The following is a 26,292-nucleotide window of genomic DNA, read 5'->3' on the forward strand; positions in this document are numbered from 1 at the left end:
AGGCATCCTCTTCCTAGAAATTTATTTCCTAGGAATCATATTTCTAAGAGAAAAAATACTTTCCGCAAACCAATCGAGCCCTAAGATTATGAGGCCCAGCTGTCAACAAATACTGGCTATACGCGGATTCTCCGTTGCCTTCTAACACACAACATCATCAAAGGAACCCGTCCCCCAAAGCAAAGCAACTTCCCCACCCCCCTTAAAACGGACCTCTTATGTCCCCAACGCTAACAACAAATAACAATACGGTAACAACAATATTACAAATAATGACTCGAATCATGGTTACGTAGAAATAGAATAGATGCTTAAATATCAATGTTAAGTAATAATATCCACATTAATGTTATCAATTAGTGCTATTATTATCATTAAAATCATCTTAAGGTAAAATTAAACTCTTTGGTACCCAACTTCCAGAGTTTTCCATTTCCAAATTGAGCTAATCTTACAATATTAGCATGTAAGATGGGCTGAAAGAACCATCATAAATCAATTGAACAAATCCGTACTAAAGCTTGGAGAATAGCTTATCGAGGTTGGTGCCCATGCCGGTGCCGCTGCCGGTGGCGGTGGCGGTGGCGGTGCTGGTTTCGGTGGTTTTGGTGCCGCTGAGGCCTTATAGGGTGTTGTACCACGATGAAAGGCCGATGTGGGGCTGCTGCCTTTGGGATCCATGCCACGACCTGATGATGTACAGGGAGACATTGATAATGAACAAGCAACATTGATATAACTTCTAGAAAAGAAATGATTTAGAAATAAAAGAGACATTTATAATCCAAAAATAAATAATTAATTTGCAAGGATATTTTTTTTAGTTTTTGCAAGAAAGTTGCTTTTGTTATATTTCTTGAATATGAGCCAAGCAAATTAACAAATACCTTAGAATATTTTGAAAAGTATTTTTTAATTAAAAAACTAGATCTAGAGCAAGCAAAGATTATCACCACTCGGAAGAATCTCTTTCCCAGCCCTGCCTCGTCACTTCCAATTCTCTTTGTTTCCGATTCGAGATGCAGAAGCAGTTGCTAAGAGATCAAAACATGGGAAATGGAGTAAACAGGTAAAACCAACTATAGCAAATATCAGAAGGTGGATAAAGTACGGACAGGTGTCAATGCTAAAAAGAGATAGCTATCCAGTAATTAGGAAAAAATTATATAAGTATTCAGTTGCAACTCTGAAAAGGCACTGCAACCACCAATCGAATTAATTACCAAGTTTTTTTTATCAATTTATCGTTCAAATTATCCTTAGCATTTTTATTACTAGGCAATAGTCCATAGCTCGTAGATCCTTGTCAGCACTCTCTTGAGAAGGTGGTACCTCGGTGGCAAAAATTATTGAAGGTGGACAATAAGACCCACTGCCATCTATTGTTTATCCTATTCAGATGCTAATGGCGTGCCCGTGCATTCATCCAACCGAGTCGATTGGTTTATTTTTCCATGTGCCCTGTCTTGAGAGTGGAGAGAAAAGAGTACCAATAGTTGGACTGTAAAACCTTTTCTCATTGAAATAGTAGATACAGATATAGTTTTATGTGTTTTGGAGGCTTCTTTCTTGCACCTCAAGCCCTCCTATATGTAGAATTTTAGGAGCAGATATCTTATATTGACTTTGGGATATTTGATATGGAGGTAAGAGGCGTAAGAATTTTTTGTACCCAAGTATTTGAGACCTTATGAAATACATCCAATGATTTTGATTAGTATTTTCAAACTCCATCATTGAACTTGATAATGGATGTAAACTCTACACCTTCCATGTACTACAACCGCACCTAAAGAGAGTGAGTTGATATCTTGAATTTTTTACCATATGAAACTAATACAACTATTAAGAAAAGACATGCAATATTTACATATTCTTATCAACTTTGCTTCTTTCTTACAACCATACTGAATATAGAATTCTCCATTTAAAACTGGAGATATTAAACACTTAAATTTCTTCAAGATTTTGCTTCACTAAGATATAGGTTTTTCGTCAAGCTTGTGAAATCATAACATTCAAGGTAAAAGCATGTCCAAATTTGGTGATGTACATAGAATAGAAAAATATGCTTAAGCAATAATGCAGTAAATAAAAGGATAATCTTGTTATTTTAAATGGATTTTAAAGACCATTGCTATTTTATTACAGAAAATGCTCGGATTGTTTACTTGCATGTCCATGTTTCAATCACCAGCTAAGCAGGATAATCATGACCAAGGCATGCCTTTGGGACATTAAGTAGAATACAGTGGATCCATGAATAATCCCACGTCATTAACTAGTAGCAGTGTGTTTCAGCAAACCATCGAGATGTGATCCAGAAACCATTTGGCGTTTCTGAAAGGAAAAGTACCCAGAATTTGTAGCCAACTATAATAATTACGTAGGCTGACAGAGAGAATGACCAAGCATTTATATCAGGTATAATACTTTTGTAGAAAGAAAAACTAAAAGATCATAGCGGATTTCATTAAAATATTTCATATAAATATTGATTTTGCGAGAAAGTCACATAAATTTTTTTTTATAAAATCATAGATATTTAGATGTTACTAGATGTTGGTATACCGAGTCTGGATTGGGCGCCCATGTTGGGCCCATGTTGGGAGAAGCTAACATTCGGTTCCCACCCCTCCCTCCTACCTCTTAACTATCTCAACAAGAATCTCTCCCTCTCTCCCCGCGCGAGCATCCGTCCAATTTCTTCATTCCACAGTTCAAAATACAAACGAAATGATTTGTTATGAGATTTTCTGTGCACAAAATGATTCACGAATCATTGTTTTGGTGAAGCATGACATTTGAGCGGTGAATGATCCGAAGGACTTGGATTATTTCTATTTTAGTCTTAATAAGATAAGTTTGTCTAACTTTATACTTATCGAATTTTTTTTTCTACAATAAATAACTTTTTTATGGATTGTGAGAGCGGGCAATAATCTAAGCAAATATATATTTTATATTCAAAATCTATATATATATATATATATATATATATATACATATATACACACACACATATATATATATATATATATATAGGACATTAAATAAATATTTATGGACTAATGTGTATTGCTTACTCCATACCTAGATCCACAAGTAAAAATATCAAGAAACCTTTTAAATATGTATAAATATCATTATACGAAGAAGGTAAATCTAATTTTTACCCAAAATCAATAAATAAGTAAGTTTTTTTGTACGATTCAGAAGATCATAAATAAGAACTCAGCTGAAGTTGAAGAAAAGGAAAGAAAAGAATTTTGTAACACCAAACCTGATATTATATAAGAAACACACCTTTGAGGGACCCGGGTACATTTAATAGTCTAGCATCTCAAACAGAAAAATTAATTGATGTGCTGGAAAGTTACCGTGCACAAAAGAACACCAAATTTGAGCGTGCGCACCAACGCTCGCACACAAAATGTACTATTAGGTGTTACAGCAAGAGTGGGATTGCAGAATCTAGAACTCAACCGCGTACGGACGGTTGGCTTTCGGTGGAAGTTATCGTCCCTCCAATGAATCTCTTTCCTCGTTACTTCCAATCTTCTTTGTTTTTGATTCTGAGATCTATCCGTAATATATAAACACGCGTGTCCGTCAAGACAAACGTGCAGTGGGACCGCTGGGGTTTGGCGATGGTCTTGATATTTTATTAAGTCAAGACAATTAGGATTAGGTTCTCCTTCTATTTAAAAGGATCTCAAACGTTCCCAACAACAACATGAGACAAGAATCTCAATTATTGTTGTTTGGGCATAAGGATGTCAAATCTAGTCTAAGCTTCCTCTTTAAAGTTTATCTATCTCCGGAATTGATTCTCATTGTATGTTTAATTTTTGATAATTAAAAATTTTATTTCCATCCTTGATATTTGACGTCTTTTTTTTATTTTCTAAATAGAGATTTTGATGACCATTTTATATTTAGTCCCATGCCATCTAGACTTTCACGCAGTATTGTGCGGAAAATAGATATATAAAACATTACAAACTATTTGGCGGATGATCGGTGAGTAAGACTAGACAAAGACTGAACATAAAATGGCAATTATGTAAGAACTGAATGCAAAATAAAAGTCAAACAAAGAATAGAAAGTTCAAGCTTCATTTGAAGGCTACATGGTCTGTGCATATCTTTTAGTGGACAACCTTTAAAATGCAAGGGATAAAAAAAGAAGTTAAGTTGCATCATCAAATTAAATTTGGTATTTGACGTAGTTTTCATAACTATTTTGCCAAAATGGGCTATCGATAAGTACGTTGCGTTGCAAGGTTCGTGGTGAATCAAGTTGTAGCGGTAGGTCTAAAGTCCTTTTCTGGCCTTCTCCTTTTTAAGAACATGGTGACCGTAGCCGGCTCATCGGTCATCATCTAGTAAGGTAAGAAATGCTAATCAAGTGAAGAGCACTATCTAATCATGAAATCGGTGTTAGAATAAACATCATGAAACAAGTCAGGGCTCAACCAGTTGCCAATAGTGGGATGGGGCCCACAAATTAGGATCCCATCATTGTCATGCTAAACTCATGTCTAGCTAATTTCACTCCATGCTCCTATAGCTCATAGCTGCAATTAGTTACAGCTTAATCAAACCGGTCACAAAGTGCCAACTATATAAGGGTGCAAATGGGTCGAGTCGAACCGAGTCATAAGCCAACCTGGTTTTTGTTCGGATCCTAATTTTAGACCAGACCTACCTCAATAAAAATTTGGGTTTGGTCGGGTTGGGTCCATAACTATAATTTTTTATCCAATGGGTCATTTGGGTCGAATCGAATCGGGGCAAATCTATGTATAATTCGAACCTAACTCAAAAAAATTGGAATTGGCTCAGGTATGAGTCGTATCATACCCCATCCAAAAATCATTGTAATGCTAATGAGTGATACCGCTCAACAGCTGGCCCCGCGGTAGCAATAAAAAAAGACTTAGGCCTCGAAAGGGTCAAGGTCTTCTTAAAATAATTATATAAGAGACAAACAAAGGAGACCGCGTCTCCCGTGGTGACCCACCCCACCTTGCATTAGAGACAAACAAAGGAGACCGCGTTAGCCCCCACCAAACTTTCCGCTCTCCTCCCTTGCGAGGCCCCGCTGGACATCCGTTTAACTCTACATTGTTTGCAAATATAGTCTCTAAGTCTCTAGTAGAGTAATGGCAACCCACTTTCATTTTATTAAGTATAAGCTTTTCTTTTCCTTAGGAAATATGCGGCCCTGTGGTAGTCGTTGGCTGCTGTCAAGAGCTTCTCGTGAAATTTACAGGCTGTTTAATCGTTCGGAAAGGACTCTTCTTTGGCCCTTCTATTATTTTGAATAATGTAAATTATTCGGATTCAGATCGAGTCATTGGATAAATGATCCAAAAACAATAGATCGGTTCGGCTCGAGATTCGGTAAACCCAGACTCGGCTCGGATTGGCTCGGCGATGGTCTTGATATTTTGTTCAGTCAAGACAATTAGGATTTGGTTCTCCTTCCATTTAGAAGGATCTCAAACGTGCTCAACAACTACTCGTTACTTCCAATCTTCTTTATTTCTGATTCAGGATCTTTCCGTAATATGTAAACACAACTTCGCGCTTCGCCAACCGAGCGGTGGGGCCGCACGATATTGATAGATAACTTGAGTAGTTTGGCTGTAGTCTTGATATTTTGGTGAGTCAAGACAATTAGGATTAGATTTTCCTTCCATTTAGAAGAAACTCAAACGTGCTCAACAATGACATGAGACAAAAATCTCAATTATTGTTGTTTAGGCTTGAGGATGTCAAATCTAGTCTAAGCTTCCTCTTTAAAGTTTATCTATCTTCTGAATTGATTCTCATTTTATGTTTAATTTTTGATAATTAAAAATTTTATTTCCATCCTTGATATTTGATGATTTTTTTATATTTTCTAAATAGAGATTTTGATGACCATTTTATATTTAGTCCCATGCCATCTAGACTTTCACGCAATATTGTGTGGAAAATAGATATATAAAACATTACAAACTATTTAACGGATGATCAGTGAGTAAGACTAGACAAAGACTGAACATAAATTGCTAATTATGTAAGAGCTGAATGCAAAATAATTGTCAAACAAAGAATAGAAAGTTCAAGCTTCATTCGAAGGCTACATCGTCTGTGCATATCTTTCAATGGACAATCTTAAAAATGCAAGGGATAAAAAAAAAGTTAAGTTGTGTCGTCAAATTAAATTTGGTATTTGACGTAGTTTTCATAACTATTTTGCCAAAATGGGCTATCGATAAGTACGTTGCATTGCAAAGTTCGTCGTGAATCAAGTTGCAGTGGTAGGTCTAAAGTCCTTATCTAACCTTCTTCTTTTCAAGGACATGGGGACCATAGTCGGTCATCATCCAAGTAAGAAATGCTATTCAAGTGAAGAGCACTATCTAACCATGGCATCAGTGTTAGAATAAGGATCATTGAACAAGTCAAGGCTGAACAAGTTGCCAATAGTGGGATGGGGCCGACAAATTGAGATCTCATATCTTCCACACCGTTTAGAAGGGCGTAGCTTCCCAAGATCGGTTCGCTCATTGATAATATCTTCAGCTAGTTATGATCTAAAATGGCTCCAATTATCATTGGGATTCCATCATTGTCATGCTGAACTCAGGCCTAGCTAATTCGACTCTATCCTTCTATAGCTTATAGCTGTAATTAGTTACAACTTAATCAAACCGGTCAAAAAATAGTCTCCATTGCGAGCCCCAGCTGGACATCCGCTCCCCTCCATTGCGAGCCCCAGCTGGACATCCGTGCATCTCTACATTATTTGCAAATATAGTCTCTAGTAGAGTAATGGCAACCCACTTTCATTTTATTAATTACAAGCTTTTCTTTTTCTTTGGAAATATGCGGCCCTGACGCAGTCGTTGGCTGCTGTCAGAGTTTCTCGTGAAATTTACAGGCTGTTTAATCGTTCAGGAAGAACTCTCCTTTGGCCTTTCCATTATTTTGAATAATGTAAACTATTTGCAAATAGATATATTTATGTAACAATGATTGTACCCTGCGCCCAAAATGAATTAGGTTCTTTTTCTATTAAGAAGAATCTCAAATAGAGACAAAAATCTAAATTATTGTTATTTGGGCAGGAGGATATCAAATCTAGTCTAATCTTCCTTTTGTTTTTTCACTAGTAGTGTTTGGTTCTAAGTGACATGATCCAGACTTCACTTCTTTCGAGACTTAACCAAATGCTAGATGATGCCATATGTAAGAAGAGTGGAGTGCCACAAAATTATGATATATTTTAAAAATCTTTAAAGTTTAACTATCTTCGAAATTAATTCTCAATTTATGTTTAATTTCTGATGATTAAAAATTTTATTTCCGTCCCGATTTTTTAATTACCTTCTCTTCTTTGCTGAGCAGAGATTTTGATGACCATTTTATATTTAGTCCCATGCCATGTATACTTATGCATTATTATGTGGAATATATATATATATATATATATATATATATATATATATAGAAAGAGAGAGAGAGAGAGAGAGAGAGAGATGCGCGCGCGCACACACATTATTAACTATTAAACGGTTGATTTGTCGGTAAGACTAGATACAAAATGCTATATTACGTCAAAGCTGAATGTGGAATAATAGTCAAACAAAGAACAGGATGTTTAAGCTTCATTCCAAGGCTACATAGTCTGTGCATATCTTTCAATGGACATCCATTAAAATGCAAGGGATAAAAAAAAAAGGTTAAGTTGTATCACCAAATTAAATTTGGTATTTAACATTTTCTCTGTAACCATTTAGCCAAATTGGGGCATCCATAAGTAATTTTGTGCTGCAAAGTTTATCGTGAATCACATTGCATGGGCCAATCTATGAATCCATATCTGAACTTCTCTTTTTCAAGAAAATTGCGAGCAGAGTCACCTTATTAGTCATCGTCCAATAAGGTAGGACATAATGAGATGGGGCTTACAAATTGAGATCCCCTACCTCCCATAGGGCGTAGGTTCCCCAAGATTAGTTCGCTCATTGATAATATCTTCAACTAGTTGTGATCTAAATCAGTTCCAATAATCATTAGGATCTTACCATTATCATTCTGAATTTATGTCGAGCTAATTCCATTACATATTTAAAAAGTATGAACCCTAAAATTGCAAAACATCCTGACCCCCAAACCATATTCCATAAACTATTTTGACATAATGATTTTACAAATTAATAACTGCTCAACTGATGGATCATATATGATCTACCAATCAAGTCATCCTTAAGGTTGATACATCATATTCATAGCTTTTAAAATATACAAATTAACTAGTAGCCCTTGCTGACATAGTAAGATATTTAGACATTAAATGCTGATTTTTGTCTGGCAGCATTTACGAGGGTTCTACATAATGCATTCAGGAATTCTTACAACTAAAATATGTTAACATATAGAAATTTGCTTACATATTTGTTTACATATTTAAGAACATTTAATGTAGATGTTTAGATATTTGTTTACATGTTTAAAATTTAAATATTATTAAATTTGTTTCATTCTTTAGAGATTTGCAATGGATTTGATGAAATATGATTCCATTATATATAAACAAAAATTGCCATAACGTTTTCAAACTTTTATTTTCTTAAAAATTATTTTATTATATTATTTATTATTAGAGCAATTAATTGAGTGATTTTTTTTTTCATGTCTTAAAGTGATTTTGTTAATTTAGTTATGTTTGCAGACTACTCATATCACTTGATTGTGCAAGTATTAGATTATTTGTGGTTTTTTTCTTCCCTATTATATTTAGCTTTATAAGTTAAATTAAATAGATTTTCTAAGCCAAATAGAATTATTATTCTAAAGAGTTGTAGTGTGTAAGATGGTAGGTAGGCTTAAGAATAAAAGAGAATTAACATCAAATTTTGGAGTTTTAAGCAAGATATTTTTAGTGATCCTAGCTTAATAGTCTTGCTTATTGGTGTCTGCCCTATCATTTGATGTTCATGTTAATAAAAAATAGTTTTAAGTTTGTATTTTGGTGGAGACATTCTCAATTTATTGTTTGCATTAGAATAAGGAGAGAAAAAATGAAGATTGATGGATTTATTTTCAAATAGTTGGTTAGAGTCTTTTTTTTCTATAAATATTAGATATTTCTCTTGATTATAATTGTAGAAATGTACCTTGTGGAAATTTCATCAAAAAAAAAATTGAAAGAAATTATTAAACTAGTACTATGTCATACGTTACATTATTTTGTTTATTAATCTTTCTTTGCTACTTATATTGTTTTGTATGCACGTATATTTTAGCTATTATTTTTACTAAATCCTACTAATGGTGGTCAAGCTACAAATTGCTTAACTGATATTTTTCTGTACAATGAACCCAAATCGAATGACATAAAATGAAAAATATAGATCTCATTATATTTATTTAATTTTTTTCTCTTCAATGCTAATAATCTTCTTCAACTTTTTCTTTCTTTTTTATGCATAACAAGGATGAGACGGGAGAAGCAACGTACAAAGAAAGATTCCAGCATTTTCCTCAACCAAGGTTAAAAAAAACAAAAAAAAACAAATAGAGTTCTTTGCATACAAGAAAGTCTTGATTGTTGAGAAAAAAAGACATCTATATCTAGATACCATCTAGATTCTGATATAATAGCAATTTTTCATGAAACAGTCATCCTACATAGATATGTCAGAATTTTATACATCATCCAATGTTCAATACAACTATATCTTTTGCTCATCACTATATTTCTGCTAATTTTTCTGTTATTCAACTTAATTCCGCCGCATAGCATGGGTAACTTGCTAGTCTATAGAATATAATATTTTAAGCTCGGACTGGCCCGGGCCGCTAGGCTTAACATCCAAGCCCATGGCCACTTGACTTTCGAAACCATCCAGCCCGTGAACAGATCTTCTTGATACAATGTTTTGTATAATTTATGTAATTTGGATACAATGTTTTCTTTACATCTATTATAATTTATGGAAAAAACTTCCCAAGATATCTTTCCATTTCCTTTTTTTTAGCATAAACCAAGACAAAACCAGGTCAGCAGAAATAGAATAGATGCTTAAATATCAATGTTAAGTAATAATATCCACATTAATGTTATCAATTAGTGCTATTATTATCATTAAAATCATCTTAGGGTAAAATTAAACTCTTTGGTACCCAACTTCCAGAGTTTTCCATTCCCAAATTGAGCTAATCTTCCAATATTAGCCTGTAAGATGGGCTGAAAGAACCATCATAAATCAATTGAACAAATCCGTCAGCAGGATATATCCAAGTAACAGCTTGAATTGTGTTTTGAAACATGACAAAGAATAGGGAGGAACTCTGAAGTTTACAATCATGATTGCCAGACATGAGCATCCTCCTTGAACTTATCTGTGTTCAGCCAACCTTCCCACCTGGCCACACTCTCCAAAACACCCCTCCTCTTCCACGCCCCCTTTCTCTTCCCCCCTCCTCTCCTTCTTATACAACCGCTCATATGGTCCTCTGAACTGCCACTTGTCCCTGTAAAATGAGGATAGAATATCAAAGGAAAATTAATCTTGTTCCGATGGCTAAATGTTTAACAATACCATCTCAGGTGAGAGAATTTTGTTAAGTAACACCTTTTAAGTTTTAACCTTCTGCGTAGAGTATGGTGCTCTTTCAGAATTTTCCTGGAATCTCGAACTACTATCCACTTCTTGAGAGCCATCGTACTTGAATGTGTTTCTAAAATATTCACTTCTCTGCCTGCATTTAACTTGTTCCAGAATCAGGTAACTAGGTTTTGAAAGAGTTTGAAATCTCAACTTGTGATGGTAAATCCTCAATGTTCAAGCCCAGATGTCAGAAACCTTTCAAAAGCCAATTTATGCCACTTGATCCCTGTGGTTTGACAAGATGTGATAAAGGACTTTTTGTTCTCTCTCTCTCTCTCTCTCTCTCTCTCTCTCTCATCTATCTCTTACTCTCACAAATGAACAAATAAATGAACGAGCAAAAGGAAAAAGAGTCATGTGTTGTACTTGCTTTTCAGCCGACTCTATGCTAAGATGTTGTACATTGCACACTTTTATAGTTGACCTTGCAGCAATATGTGCTAAATATACCAAGTCTGTTTTTACTTATTATTGTTCTTGACTGGATTCCTTCTGCTTTGTATGCAACAACAATGAATATAAATATAGATTTTTTGCATGAAGATCTATTTCAATAACAATGCTCTGGTTGTCTGGTTTATTGCAGTTCATGAAAGACTTCTCCGGACCAGTGATGACTTTTTTTGGCCCATTGATTCTACTTTTCATGGGCGTTTCATAATCGATGTAGAGTTTCTGGACCTGAAGATATGCCCGTTAAATGTAAGGATTTCTTCATGTTAATGTTTTTAGGCCTTTTAACATGTAGCTGTTGTGTTCTTGTCATTCCTAATATGAGAAGAAAATTGACCAAAGCTAGGTTCAGAAGCTAGGTTTGTGAAATTTAAGTCTGAAAATACTTAACATTGACTATTTCCAGTTCACTAGCTTAGCAAAGTTATTTGTTCAGGTGGTAGAGGTCCTCAACCCTTTAGCTCGTGAGTACAAGTCAATAGGGACCATGAAGAAAGAGCTTGCATAGCTGCAGTAGGAACTTGCACAGGCTACAGGTTTATAAATAGGATTTTTTACATGGATACCCTTTTAAATATCGGATTTTGCGTGAATACTCTTCCAAAATTGATATTTGCATGTATACCCTCATAAAACTCTATTATTGTACAAATGCTCGTAATATAATAGTTGTTCTAACGGTGTTAAGAAAAATTATATTTATATTAATTAAAAATAAAATAAAATTTTAAAATTATGCTATTGTCCATGTCTTCTTTTTCTGCTAGCGGGATCGCGATCTATTTGCATGTCTACCCATTAAGGGTATTTTAGTCAGTTTAATTTGAAACTGTTAATTTTTTAACGTTGTTAGATAGCATGGGTACATATGCAAAAACAAAAATAAAAAAAGGATAGAATGGCAAAACAAATGTTTTACGAGGGTATACATGCAAATATCAATTTTGGAAGGGTATTCATGCAAAATCCGATATTTAGGAGGGTATTTATGCAAAAAATCCTTATAAATATTGCAACTGACATAAGCCATCTCATATATTTTAATTATGGATTAGTCTCCATTTTAATGCACATTTGCATAACCCTGCTATAAAAATTTTATCAGGCTCATTTATCAGAAGCCAGGGTAGCTGTTACGGGGGAACTTAGCCGCCACGCCCCACGTGACCGGCACGCGCACCCAGGAAGACTACGGCAGTCCCTCGATCCAGTAATCCGACCCCGAGTCGGATATCTTCGGCTCCGCAGCCTGACCCCGAGTCGGCTGCCCCTTGATCCAGCTGTCCGACCCCAAGTCGGATATCTTCGGCTTCGCAGCCCGACCCCGAGTCGGCTGCCCCTAGATCCAGCTGTCCGACCCCGAGTCGGATATCTTCGGCTTTGCAGCCCGACCCCGAGTCGGCTGCCCCTTGATCCAGCAGTCCGACCCCGAGTCGGATATCTTCGGCTTCGCAGCCCGACCCCGAGTCGGCTGCCCCTTGATCCAGCAGTCCGACCCCGAGTCGGATATCTTCGGCTTCGCAGCCCGACCCCGAGTCGGCTGCCCCTTGATCCAGCAGTCCGACCCCGAGTCGGTAATCTCTCGACAACGACAGGCTGTTCTCCTGAAGCACGCCGCGGCCCTCTGCTCCACTACTCCCTGCAACGGTCGTATCCGACGCTGCTCCACGATCCCCTGTAACAGCCGTACAAAGCGGAGCTCCACTACGCCCTGTCATGGCCGTACCCAGCGCTGCCCCACGACGCCCTGTAACGGCCATGTCAGTGGCAGCTCCATCGTGCTACACGATGACCAACCCCCCAGAAGGACCCCCCAGCCTGGTATATATGCGGCTGGGGGGAGAAGGGGGGAGGTAAGAAAAGGTTTTCCAGAGCATTCTCTTACCTGCTACTGCTATCTCTCCTTCTCCTTCAATCCTCTCTGACTTGATCGTCGAAGGGCCCCCACTACCCCAGTGGTGGTGCGAGGCTTGCTTGCAGGTTTCCCGGTGGAAGGTGGAGCGCAACCAACCCAACTCCAAGGGAACCCCGTTCACACCGCTGTGCCAATCGTTCTCAGTTTGGACCACCAGCAACAGTTGGCGCTAGAGGAAGGGACGGATCTCAGAGCGATCGTAATGGCACGGCGAGGTGGTCGTGGAGCTTCCAACGCTTCCGGTCGCGGGGCCTCTCGCGCCTCCGGCCGGGAGGCCGCTGCATCTCCAACGCGCTCTCAGCAACACTCCACCGCTCCACCGCCTATTCAGACGGTCGAAGCCGCTCAGTTCGACCAGCTAGCCCAGCAGGTTCGCACCCTCGCGGAGGCGGTGCAGAATCTGCAGGGTGTGATGTCCCGGGCGCCGCAGCGGGCTCAGGAGCCGCTGCTGCCTGAGCGTTCGCCTGCTCTCCTCAACCCACGCTCCTTCCTCTCCCATGGGGAGGAGCGCCGGCGCGAGGAGGATTCTCGAGCGCGTTCCATTCTGCCGGGACCTTCTCATCGGAGCTGCGCGGGGTACGAGAGGCGGACCCGGGCGCATTCCCAGACCCCCCCAGTCCTCGAGGAACCCGCGCTCCAGTCGGTCTCCCTCCTGCCGCTCCTTGTCTCCCGCCCACCGGTCGCGCTCCCTGGACCGGCGGGTGGACGATCTCCACCGACAACTCCAGGTCCTGAAGGGCCATTCCAAAGATTCCTTCGCCGACTTGGAGATCTCCTCCCAGCCGGCGCTAGCCTCGAGGATCCTGCGGACCTCGAATCCGCCGGGGTTCAAGATGCCGGCGATCGAGCCCTATGACGGGGCAGCGGACCCGCGGGATCACGTCGAGAGTTTCAGGACCCTTATGCTCCTCCACGGAGCATCAGATCCTCTCCTCTGCAAGGCTTTCCCAGCAACCCTCCGTGGCCCGGCAAGGGCGTGGTTCGCCGGCCTGGAGGCTAACTCAATCCAGTCCTTCGACCAGTTCACTCGCCTCTTCATCACTCATTTCGCCGTCAGTAGCCGGCGGCGACTGGTCTCCGACTCCCTCTTTGATGTTCGGCAAAACGAGGGAGAAAGCCTGCGGGATTATCTCACCCGCTTCAACAAGGCTACGCTGGAGGTCCGGAACCTGAGCCAGGAGGTAGCTCTTTCAGCCCTGAAGCGCGGCTTCCGGAAGGGCAGACTCACCTTCTCCCTGGACAAACGCCTGCCGAGGAGCTTCCCGGAGCTGTTGTCCCGGGCGAACCAGTATGCGGACGCCGAGGAGGCGGCCGCCCACCGGAGCAAGGAGGCCGCCGAGATCCCTCCAAAGCTTTGGAAGAAAAGGCGAAAAGAGGCACGCCAGAGGAGGAGCCCGACGCCCCAGCGTCTGCGCAGAAGCCCGTCGCCGGCGAGGAACCACGGCCCCCCACGCCCTCGTTCTCCGCCCCGACGTTTCAACCGGTACACCCCTCTCCTGACTCCCCGGGCCCAGATCCTTATGGAGATCAAGGGGCGGGAGGACCTCCCGGCCCCGAGACAGATGCGGAAGATCCCTGGGAGGAGGCCCTCCCGGGCGTACTGTGAGTACCACCGGGACCACGGCCACGACACTGAAGACTGCTTCCAGCTTCGGGATGAGATCGAGGCTCTCATCCGCCGGGGGCGTCTCGGACGATATGTGAACGACCGACGTCCCCCCGCGGACCCGCGTCCAGCCGACCCGGCTCCTCCGGAGCCTCGGGAGCAGAATCGACCCGTTGCGGGCGTGATCCACACTATCACTGGGGGCTGCTCACGGCCCGTGAGGAACGCAGGGGGCTCGGCGGAAGCGTCAGGGACGGCCATCGTAAAGAGGCAGAGGGTCGGTAATGTAATCACCTTTTCTGATGAGGATGTAAAGGGGGTTCAGACTCCCCACGATGACGCCATGGTGATCTCCCTCACTATGGCAAACTATGATGTAAGGCGTGTTCTTGTTGATAGTGGAAGCTCAGCTGATATTTTGTTTTACGAGGCCTTCCAAAAAATGAGCTTGACCAGACAATTGTTGCACAAAACATCCACCCCCCTCATCGAATTCACTGGTGACGCTGTCCCGGCCGAAGGAGTCGTTGAGCTGCCTGTGACTGCGGGCGTTGCACCCGCAGAAGCCACGGTGCGACTCGGGTTCTAGGTCGTCCGTGTTCCCTCGGCCTACAACGCTATCCTCGGACGACCTGGACTGAACGCCCTTCGTGCGGTGGTCTCTACGTACCACTTGCTCATGCGGTTCCCTACGGCGGCTGGGATCGGAGAGGTCCGAGGTGACCAACCGACCGCACGGCAATGTTTCCTAGCGACTCTCAAAGGGAAGAAGCCCGTGGAAGCCCTAAGCGTCGAGTCCCTTGATGCCAGAGACGAGGTGGCCTTGCGGCAGGGGGAGCCAGCCGAGGGTGTGGTCGAAGTTCCCCTCGAGGAAGGCCGCCCAGACCGGACGGTCCGGGTCGGCGCCAATCTCGACTCGGGAGCTCGGGCCCGGTTGGTGGAATTCCTCCGAGCCAATGCCGATGTATTTGCCTGGTCGGCGGCCGATGTACCCGGGATCGACCCGAAGGTCATTTCTCACGCCCTCAATGTCGACCCGACCCACCGACCAGTAAAGCAAAAGAAGAGACACTGTGCCCCAGATCGGATCCGGGTGGTCGACCAGGAGGTAGACAAGCTCTTGGAGGCAGGATTCATAAGGGAGGTGAGTTACCCCGAGTGGCTGGCAAATGTCGTACTTGTCCGGAAGGCGAGCGGAAAGTGGAGGATGTGCGTCGACTACACCGACCTGAACAAGGCATGCCCCAAGGATAGCTTTCCGCTTCCGCGGATAGACCAACTGGTCGACGCGACTTCCGGATATCAGCTGCTGTCTTTCATGGACGCCTTCTCCGGCTACAACCAGATAATGATGGCCCCACAGGACGAGGAGAAAACTGCTTTTATAACAGACCGGGGGCTGTACTGCTACAAGGTGATGCCTTTCGGTCTGAAGAATGCTGGCGCCACTTACCAGCGCCTCGTCAACAAAATCTTTAAAGAGCAAATCGGCCGGAACATGGAGGTGTACGTGGACGATATGCTGGTGAAGAGCCGCCATGCAGATCAGCACATCGCGGACCTGGAGGAGACTTTCACTACCTTGCGGAAGTTTCGCATGAAGCTGAACCCAGCGAAGTGCGCCTTCGGCGCTTCGGCCGGGAGGTTCCTTGGTTTCATTGTCAACCAGCGGGGTATCGAAGCAAACCCGGACAAAATCAAGGCTATCCAAGGTATGTCCCCCCCGACCAAAGTGAAGGAGGTTCAGGAGCTCGCTGGAAGGGTTGCCGCGCTCGGACGATTTGTGGCAAAATCGGCCGAACGCTGCCAACCATTCTTCAAGGTGTTGAAACGCCCGAAAGACTTCCTCTGGACGGCCGAATGTCAAGCAGCGTTCGACCAACTCAAGGAATATCTGGCGTCTCCTCCCCAGCTGTCCAAGCCGCAAGAAGGGGAGATGCTCTACCTCTATCTGGCGGTCTCCCCAACCGCGGTCAGTGCGGTGCTGGTTCGAGAAGAGGCAAAGCTCCAGAAGCCCGTGTACTACATCAGCCGGGTCCTACGGGATGCCGAGACGCGGTACACGAAGGCTGAAAAGATCGCCTTCGCGCTGCTGACCGCGACCAGGAGGCTTCGCCCCTATTTCCAGGCCCATTCGGTCACTCTCTTAACCGACCAACCATTACGACAGATCCTCAGCAACCCCGAGAATGCGGGACGGCTGGTGAAGTGGGCAGTAGAACTCGGTGAGTTCGACATCCGCTACCAGCCTCGACCCGCCATCAAGGCCCAGGTGCTCGCGGACTTCCTCGCTGAGTGCACGGTGCAGGAGGCGGAACCTAGACCGCCGGAAACGCCCAGCCTCGACCTCCCGATCTGGACGCTTCACATCGATGGGTCGTCGAACCCCGAAGGAGGAGGGGCCGGGCTGGTCCTTACCAGTCCTGATGGAGTGATAGCCGAGTATGCCTTGAGGTTTGGATTTCCAGTGACCAACAACGAGGCGGAGTACGAGGCCCTAGTCGCGGGACTCAAACTCACCAAGGAGCTCGGCATCCGGCGTCTGAAGGTCTTCACCGACTCCCAGCTGGTGGTCGGGCAGGTCCGTGGGGAGTTCGAGGCCCGGAGCCCGACCATGCAGAACTACGTCCGGAAGGTGCAAGCGCTCATTCCCGACCTCGGCAGCGTCGACTTCCAGCAGGTCCCCAGAAGCGAAAACGCCAGGGCCGACAGGTTGTCCCGCTTGGTGGGCGCAGAGGCGCACAACTTGTCGAGGGCGATCTACCTAGAGACCCTGGATGCGCCGAGCATCGGCGAGGCTGGAGCGGTGATGGCGATTGATCCGGAGCCGTCTTGGATGGATCCGCTCGTCGCCTACCTCGCCGAAGGGATCCTCCCTGAAGACGAAGAGCAAGCTCGGCGACTTGTCAAGAAGTCCGCCCACTACGTACTCTATGAAGGGAGGCTGTATCGGACCTCGTTCACCGCCCCCCTTTTAAGATGCCTCCGCCCCTCGGAGGCGGTCTACGTCCTCGGCGAAGTCCACGAGGGCATCTGCGGATCGCACTTGGGGGCTAGGTCCTTAGCGCACAAGATCATGAGGCATGGCTATTATTGGCCTACCTTGTTGGAGGACTCGAAGGATCACGTGCGGAAATGCGACGCCTGCCAGCGCCACGCCAACGTCCAGAGAGTCCCTTCTGTCCCCTTGGCCCCGATCACCGCACCCTGGCCCTTCGCACAGTGGGGAATGGATATCCTCGGACCATTCCCCGTCGCTTCAGCCCAGCGGAAATTTTTGATTGTTGCAATCGACTACTTCACCAAGTGGGTAGAAGCAGAGCCGCTGGCCACTATCACGGAGGCGCAAGTCCGGAAGTTCGTGAAGAAGAACATCATTGTCCGATTTAGGGTACCTCGGGTCCTCATCTCGGATAATGGTCGACAGTTCGACAACAAGCATTTCCGTGACTTCTGCGAGGAGTTCGGGATCGTGCATCGGTTCACATCTGTGTCGCATCCCCAAACCAACAGCGAGGCCGAGGTCACGCATCGGACCCCTACCGGGGAGACGCCATTCAGCCTAACCTATGGCACGGAAGCGGTCGTCCCCGTGGAGCTCGGACTCCCCTCACCTCGGGTGGCCGCGCACCGACCCGAGGTCAATTCGGAGCAGCTCCGAGGGAACCTGGACCTCTTGGAAGAAGCAAGGAAAATGGCGCAGGTTCGGATGGCGATGTATCAGCGGAGAGTGGCCCGATATTATAACTCCAAGGTCCGACCGAAACTTTTCAGAATCGGAGATCTGGTGCTAAGGCGAGCCAAAGCATCTCAACCCGCGGAAGGTGGGAAGCTGGCGCCGAATTGGGAAGGCCCGTATAGGGTTCGCTGGGTAAACCGACCTGGCTCCTACCAGTTGGAGGCCCTAGATGGTCGAGAAATTCCAAGGAGCTGGAATTCCGCTAACCTGCGGGTGTATTACCAGTAGAACGACAAAACCAGGAAGACAGTTCGAAGAATGTACAACTCTTTTCATTTCAATAATTCTTGGTTACAACGGTGTGTTCGTGTGATTACAAAGAATTCCCAGGGGGGAATTAGGGAGTAAAGAAAGCAAGGAAGAGGTGGAGACTCCGTGGAGCTGAAGATCTGGGATCCCGAACCCTCCATCCGAAGCAGCTGCAATCCCGCCGGGCGTGGGTGCTTCTCCCCGGAGGCGCCATGGACGCCTCACGCAAAAAGACGAAGAGCCAGCGCGGACGAAGAAGAAGTGGACGAAGAAGAAGTTCCCGCTGCCTCCAGAGGAACGCCACCTCCAAGGGATATCCCGGTCCTCCCCAGGTTAGGGGAGAGAAGGAATACAAGGGAAGAAGAGCGCGAGGAGGCGCGATCCCGGATGGAGCGTCTGGCGCAGAGCTCAATCGGGAGGGGGGACTGAAAGGAGGGGGGATGTGATCTCGGATGAAACGCCTAGAGCGGAGTTCCGCCGGGGAGAACCTCCTTGTTGATCCCAGATGAAACGGCTAGTTGGCGGAAGTCGCGAGGGGCGCGCCTCCCGTTCCTCCAACAGGGGTTTCCCAGCCACACGCCGGAGAGGAGGTCCACGATCCATGGCAACCTGAATACCTTCGGCTTGGCAGACTCCACCGCACCTGCACTTATATTTATAGCCAAACTGAGGCCCCCCGGTCGTTCCGATGCGGGTGGCTCCAATAAAGGCGGGCGCACCGAATCCGAAGCCGTTCCGGCTCTCGAGGCGTATCCTCCCACGATCTCCTAAGCGTCGTTCTCCTTAATTGCATTCTTTGTGCAGGACACTCCGGGCGGCATGTATCCCTCGGTCCACGTATCTCCGCTCGCGCCCAGGCCGCATCCGCCTCGAAGAACGCGCGTATCGCGGCCGCTTAACTGACACTCCTTGCAAGCAGCAACTGGCGGTCCGATTTCCCAGGTAACGCTTCAATTAGCATTTAATGCCCTTCTGGTGTTCCCCAGGCGACGCTTGGAGAGGAGGAGAAACACGATCGTAGCTGGACACGGAGAAATCTCGTCGAGTGGCAAGCGACAGGCGCGTGACCAACGAGCAGAATTTCCCGAGGCTCGGCCCTCGGATGCCAGGCTAACCCGATGATCATCCCGGGAGCAGACTAGCCTGAAGCCCCGACCGGTCGCCTCGGCTTGCGCCAGCCTTGGCCGACCAACGAGCGGAATTTCCCGAGGCTCGGCCCTCGGATGCCAGGCTAACCCGATGATCATCCCGGGAGCAGACTAGCCTGAAGCCCCGACCGGTCGCCTCGGCTTGCGCCAGCCTTGGCCGACCAACGAGCGGAATTTCTCGAGGCTCGGCCCTCGGATGCCAGGCTAACCCGATGATCATCCCGGGAGCAGACTAGCCTGAAGCCCCGACCGGTCGCCTCGGCTTACGCCAACCTTGGCCGACTAATGAGCGGAATTTCCCGAGGCTCGGCCCTCGGATGCCAGGCTAACCCGATGATCATCCCGGGAGCAGACTAGCCTGAAGCCCCGACCGGTCGCCTCGGCTTGCGCCAGCCTTGGCCGTCCAACGAGCGGAATTTCCCGAGGCTCGGCCCTCGGATGCCAGGCTAACCCGATGATCATCCCGGGAGCAGACTAGCCTGAAGCCCTGACCGGTCGCCTCGGCTTGCGCCAGCCTTGGCCGACCAACGAGCGGAATTTCCCGAGGCTCGGCCCTCGGATGCCAGGCTAACCCGATGATCATCCCGGGAGCAGACTAGCCTGAAGCCCCGACCGGTCGCCTCGGCTTGCGCCAGCCTTGGCCGACCAACGAGCGGAATTTCCTGAGGCCTAACCCTCGGATGCCTGGCTTAGCGCCGGAAGAATTTCCTGAGGCCTAACCCTCGGATGCCTGGCTTAGCGCCGGAAGAATTTCCTGAGGCCTAACCCTCGGATGCCTGGCCTAGCGCCGGACGAATTTCCTGAGGCCTAACCCTCGGATGCCTGGCCTAGCGCCGGACGAATTTCCTGAGGCCTAACCCTCGGATGCCTGGCTTAGCGCCGGAAGAATTTTCTGAGGCCTAACCCTCGGATGCCTGGCCTAGCGCCGGACGAATTTCCTGAGGCCTAACCCTCGGATGCCTAGCTTAGCGCCGGAAGAATTTCCTGAGGCCTAACCCTCGGATGCCTGGCCTAGCGCCGGACGAATTTCCTGAGGCCTAACCCTCGGATGCCTGGCCTAGCGCCGGAAGAATTTCCTGAGGCCTAACCCTCGGATGCCTGGCCTAGCGTCGGAAGAATTTCCTGAGGCTTAACCCTCGGATGCCTGGCTTAGCGCCGGAAGAATTTCCTGAGGCCTAACCCTCGGATGCCTGGCTTAGCGCCGGAAGAATCTCCTGGGGCCTAACCCTCGGATGCCTGGCTTAGCGCCGGAAGAATTTCCTGAGGCCTAACCCTCGGATGCCTGGCCTAGCGCCGGAAGAACTTCGAGAGTCAGGAGTCGGCGAGACGCTACCAAGAGTTAAAAAGAGGAAGGACGAAAGTGAAATGAAGAAACACTCTGTTTGTATTAACTTTCATTGCTTCAGGGCCGAGACCCATACAACATGGCAAAACGCCAACATACAAAGAAAAGATCAAAGAAAAGTACAGAGGGTCAGCTTGGAGGAGCCCCCGGGTCGGGAACGTCGGGCATGTCCGCAAGGGGTAGGGAGGCGGCAGGAGAATCAGCAGGCAATGGCGCCGGAGGGGAGTCGAGGAGGGAGACCCCACTCAGGTCAATCCCGGGGTATTTAGCCGACACCCTTGCCAAGCCTTCATCGAAGCCTAAGACAAAGGAGTCGGACCCCGCGTCCGACATGTCACGGACGAACTCGTCGGACTGACGATAAGCCTGTACCGCCTCCGACATGTCACGGGTGAATTCGGCGGACTGACGATAGGCCTGTACCGCCAGACGCCCGATTTCCGCGCTCTTCTCGGCCAGTGCTGCCTCTGCTCGCTCCGTAATCTGAGCCTTTGCCTCCATGACCTTCGCCACAATCCGGTCGTCCGCCTCGGAGGAGACCCTCAGTAGATCAGCCCGAGCCTCCTTGTGCTTCGCCTCGGCAGCAATGCAAGCAGCCTCAGCCTCTTCCAGGCGCGAACGAAGCTCCTGGTCGCTCGCGCGGGACCCCTCCAAGGCCGACTCCAATTCGCCCAGCTTGGCTTCAAGAGACCGGGTTCGGTTACGGGCGTTGTCGGCTGACTGCTGGGCCTTCTCCCACCTCTCCCGGAAGTCGGCAGCCTTCCGGGACTGCTTCTTGGCCCGCTCCTCCGCCTTCCTGATCTCGCCCTCGAGACTCGAGGCGACCTTGAGTTGCTCTTGAGTCTCCAACAGTTGCCTCTCGAGGGTAGCGAAGCCGAGTACCCGCTCTTCAGCCACCTGGAGCCTCGTCTCGAGGTCCCCGGTCGTCCTCCCCGCCGTAGCTTGGCCTCCCTCCTCTACAGCCTTCAGTTGGCTCTCGGCCCTCGCCAGAAGCCTCGCCTGTTCCTCGTGGCTCTCCTCCAGACGGATCATGTACTGGGCGAGCTAAGAAACAGAAAAAATGAGGGCGTCAGGCGGGGATCATCAATAGAGCCTATAAATGACGAAAGCGACCAAAAGGACACTCACCGACATGAGACAGACGCAGCTGGCAGCTCCGACGTCAGGGATCCCCATCTGCCGGATCCGCCTACGGTCGCTCTCCAGCAGCACCGTCTCGATGAGGTTTCGGGCGCCGGCGAAAGTGAAGGCTGACCCAGACTTCGCCCCGGAGCCGGACGGTGGTTCTGCAGCCTTACCCTTACCCATCGCTTGGGGAAGAGCCATGCTGACCGTGCTCGGGGCGGGGGCCGCTCCAGGAATCGACAGGGTCCCGCTCGGCCGGGGCCTCGGCGCGCCCCTCCTTCTCGTATCGTCCGAAGCCGACCGAGTCGAAGGCCGGGCTGGGGACCGATCGCGTCCGACCCGGCCGTCTCGGGCGCGCCCGGGTGACACCTCCGGAGAAGCAGTAGTCTCATCACCAGAGGGCTGATGCGGTGTCAATTGTCGGTCTGAGCCCGCAGCGTCCCCCTGATCGTTGGGCCCTGAGCCGTCTGTCGGCATCGGAGTCGCCTGCTGGCAGGACTTCTTCGCCGGGGGGACCCCGCTCGGAGGAGTCTGTTTCTTCTTCCGGACCGCTTCCAGTAGGGACACCCTACTAACAGCCTTTGCCTTGTCCGACCGCATGACGTCGTCGATTTCTGCAAAAAGGACGGGGTGGTTAGAAACTGAGAAACTGATGGAAGGAAGAAACGGAAGAGGAGAAAAGAGCTGAAAAAGAAGAAGCGGTGGCAGGCTCACGGTCGACGGGCACCGAGCTCAGACCGACGTTCACCAAAGTATCCTCGGAAATAAGGCGAGCCACCGGGGGGAGCCGGCCCTCGGCGACCAACCCCTTCAAGACGGCGACGCCATTGGATTCCTCCCTCGACAACCTCGATAGGCCAATCGGGGACTTCATCGGCGTCTCCCAGGTTGCCCCGATTCCCCAAGAGGGATCCACGTCGATGAAGAAGAAATGCTCCTTCCAGCCATGAATGGAGGAAGGAGCCTCCTTGACGAGGCCGCACCCTCGCCGCGCCGCAAAGCACCACCACCCTCTGTCCTGGGGGTGGCCGTTCAGGCCGTAGCATTCCCAAAAGATATTCAGGGTGGCGGGGACCTCGTGCATGCGGCAGAGAACCTGGAAGGCCGTCAGGGCGCGCCATGAGTTCGGCACCAGTTGCGTTGGCGCCACTCTTAAACCCCGAAGCACCTGCACGACTAAGTCCGAGGGGGGAAAGCGGAACCCGGCCTGGAGGATGCCCTCATTGATGGCGACCTTCCCTGGAGGAGGATGGGACATCCTCTCCTCAGGCCCTGGGAGCGTAACGTTGCAGGCTTCGGGAAGGTGGTACCGAGCCACGAACCTATCTAAGTCTTCGGAGGCCAGCTCCGACTGAATGCGGTCCGCTCTCACTTCGTCCATACCTAATGGCCAGTGAATCTACGGTCAGGACGGGGTCAAGAAGGGGGAAAGGACCGGAACGACTGGAGTACACTAATACGGAAGGAGAAAGTATGGAGAGCCCTAAATTGAAGAATGGGGCAACTCACCGGAAGGGAAGGAAGAACGGCTCCGAGAGCGTCAAAGGAGGAGCGAGCGAACAGTCCGACGGCAACGACAGCAGCACAAGGGAGAAACTCGAAGATGCCTGTGAAGAGAAGAGCGGACGGGGGAGGGCCCCCGGTTAAATAGGTGGAAAGGCGGGTGACGCCTCGGTGACGCCAGAGGACGCCTGGCTGCCGAAGGATCGCTCGCGCCCCAAAGGCGAATCGACGCCATTAAGGAAGGATGTCCGCCGAAATTCGCAGACTGCCAGATCAGCGACAACCGCTATACGCCATAAAGGAGGCGGGGAGCTCGAAGCGCGCGCGCCTTTCCGAGGGATGGCGGCAATCTCGAAGCATCACTCCCTTCACCCGTTCCCCTCCTGGTTCCAGGCTCGGAAGTGGGGGGCTACTGTTACGGGGGAACTTAGCCGCCACGCCCCACGTGACCGGCACGCGCACCCAGAAAGACTACGGCAGTCCCTCGATCCAGTAATCCGACCCCGAGTCGGATATCTTCGGCTCCGCAGCCTGACCCCGAGTCGGCTGCCCCTTGATCCAGCTGTCCGACCCCAAGTCGGATATCTTCGGCTTCGCAGCCCGACCCCGAGTCGGCTGCCCCTAGATCCAGCTGTCCGACCCCGAGTCGGATATCTTCGGCTTTGCAGCCCGACCCCGAGTCGGCTGCCCCTTGATCCAGCAGTCCGACCCCGAGTCGGATATCTTCGGCTTCGCAGCCCGACCCCGAGTCGGCTGCCCCTTGATCCAGCAGTCCGACCCCGAGTCGGATATCTTCGGCTTCGCAGCCCGACCCCGAGTCGGCTGCCCCTTGATCCAGCAGTCCGACCCCGAGTCGGTAATCTCTCGACAACGACAGGCTGTTCCCCTGAAGCACGCCGCGGCCCTCTGCTCCACTACTCCCTGCAACGGTCGTATCCGGCGCTGCTCCACGATCCCCTGTAACAGCCGTACAAAGCGGAGCTCCACTACGCCCTGTCATGGCCGTACCCAGCGCTGCCCCACGACGCCCTGTAACGGCCATGTCAGTGGCAGCTCCATCGTGCTACACGATGACCAACCCCCCAGAAGGACCCCCCAGCCTGGTATATATGCGGCTGGGGGGAGAAGGGGGAGGTAAGAAAAGGTTTTCCAGAGCATTCTCTTACCTGCTACTGCTATCTCTCCTTCTCCTTCAATCCTCTCTGACTTGATTGTCGGAGGGCCCCCACTACCCCAGTGGTGGTGCGAGGCTTGTTTGCAGGTTTCCCGGTGGAAGGTGGAGCGCAACCAACCCAACTCCAAGGGAACCCCGTTCACACCGCTGTGCCAATCGTTCTCGGTTTGGACCACCAGCAACAGTAGCTGCAGCACTAGATAAGCTAGTATACATGGAAACATTGGTGAATGATAGACTACTACATGCAAGAAACTCAACTGAATCCAGTTCCAACTGCACAGCACTTACTCGAAGCACTTCCTCAGCATCTACAGAAACCTTAAAAGCTTTAAAAGCTTTGTTTCCACCGGTGTAGTCCAGGTACAAAACATGCAGGCGTCGATTAAATGTTGGGGATTGGATGTCCTCCGTCTGGACACGCTCGGTGAGAACGCTATCTGGTCCAGCTGGCACTGAGGTGGTGCTGGGCTGACGTACTCATACGTGGGGTGACCCACGGGTCGGAGAGAGTATAAGCAAAAATTTTTACCCGCATCGAACATTTTCTGGTGGAAGGAGGGCCCAGTGGTGGTTGCTATGCGGGTGAGGTTTCCTCTCCACCCCCTCCCCCTTTTTACCAAAAAAAAAAAAAAAAAAAAGAGCTTCTTTAAAAGCTAAGCCACATCGAAGAGGTTTAAATGTTTCAGGTCCTGTTCAATCCTACCACCCCAACCTAAAGAACTTTTGGTATCCAGTGGCATTCTCTAGCGATCTGAGGAACGATATCATGGTAAGTAAGCCCTGTTCCTCCTTAAAGAGGGAAAGTTTATTAAAGATTGTTTTTGTTGTTCGGTCTGTGACCTGTTCCCTTTTTTTTCCAGATACCAACAGATTGTTTTGAGGAACCATGGGTCTTATTTCGTGGGAAAGATGAAAAACCAGGCTGTGTGAAGAATACATGTGCTCATAGAGGCTGCCCACGTCACCTTGGATCTGTGACTGAGGGCCGCATCCAATGTCCTTACCATGGTAATTTATCTGCAAAATTTAACTTATTTGCAGGAACCAATAAACTTGGTTGTTATTTTTTGAAAGTAGTTATTTCATGAGTGGGAGCCTTAAAATATTTAAGACATAATAACAGCTTACGCAAAATGTGCATTTAGGATATCATGCATTGTAAGTTGACCCTGTAATGGACTTTCTTGGATATAGTTTCTTGTACTGAAGTTTACATTATTATGTATATATTTACTTTCTTAGATTGGAGATTTGTTGTCGTCATGCATTCGAATACAATACAACAGTGCAAACTGGCAAAGCACTGTTATTGACGTCATACATACAGTCCTCGTATCTGCTCAAAGAGAGAACAGAAAA

At 47.8% G+C, this 26,292-nt stretch overlaps 1 pseudogene; it reads left to right on the forward strand.

Moving 5' to 3' along the window:
• The first annotated feature begins 551 nt into the window (after window positions 1–551).
• The window catches only part of LOC120112460, a 29,187-nt pseudogene continuing 3,446 nt past the window's right edge, over window positions 552–26,292 (forward strand).

Source organism: Phoenix dactylifera, chromosome 1 (genome assembly GCF_009389715.1).
Source record: "Phoenix dactylifera cultivar Barhee BC4 chromosome 1, palm_55x_up_171113_PBpolish2nd_filt_p, whole genome shotgun sequence".
Classification (NCBI taxonomy): domain Eukaryota; kingdom Viridiplantae; phylum Streptophyta; class Magnoliopsida; order Arecales; family Arecaceae; genus Phoenix; species Phoenix dactylifera.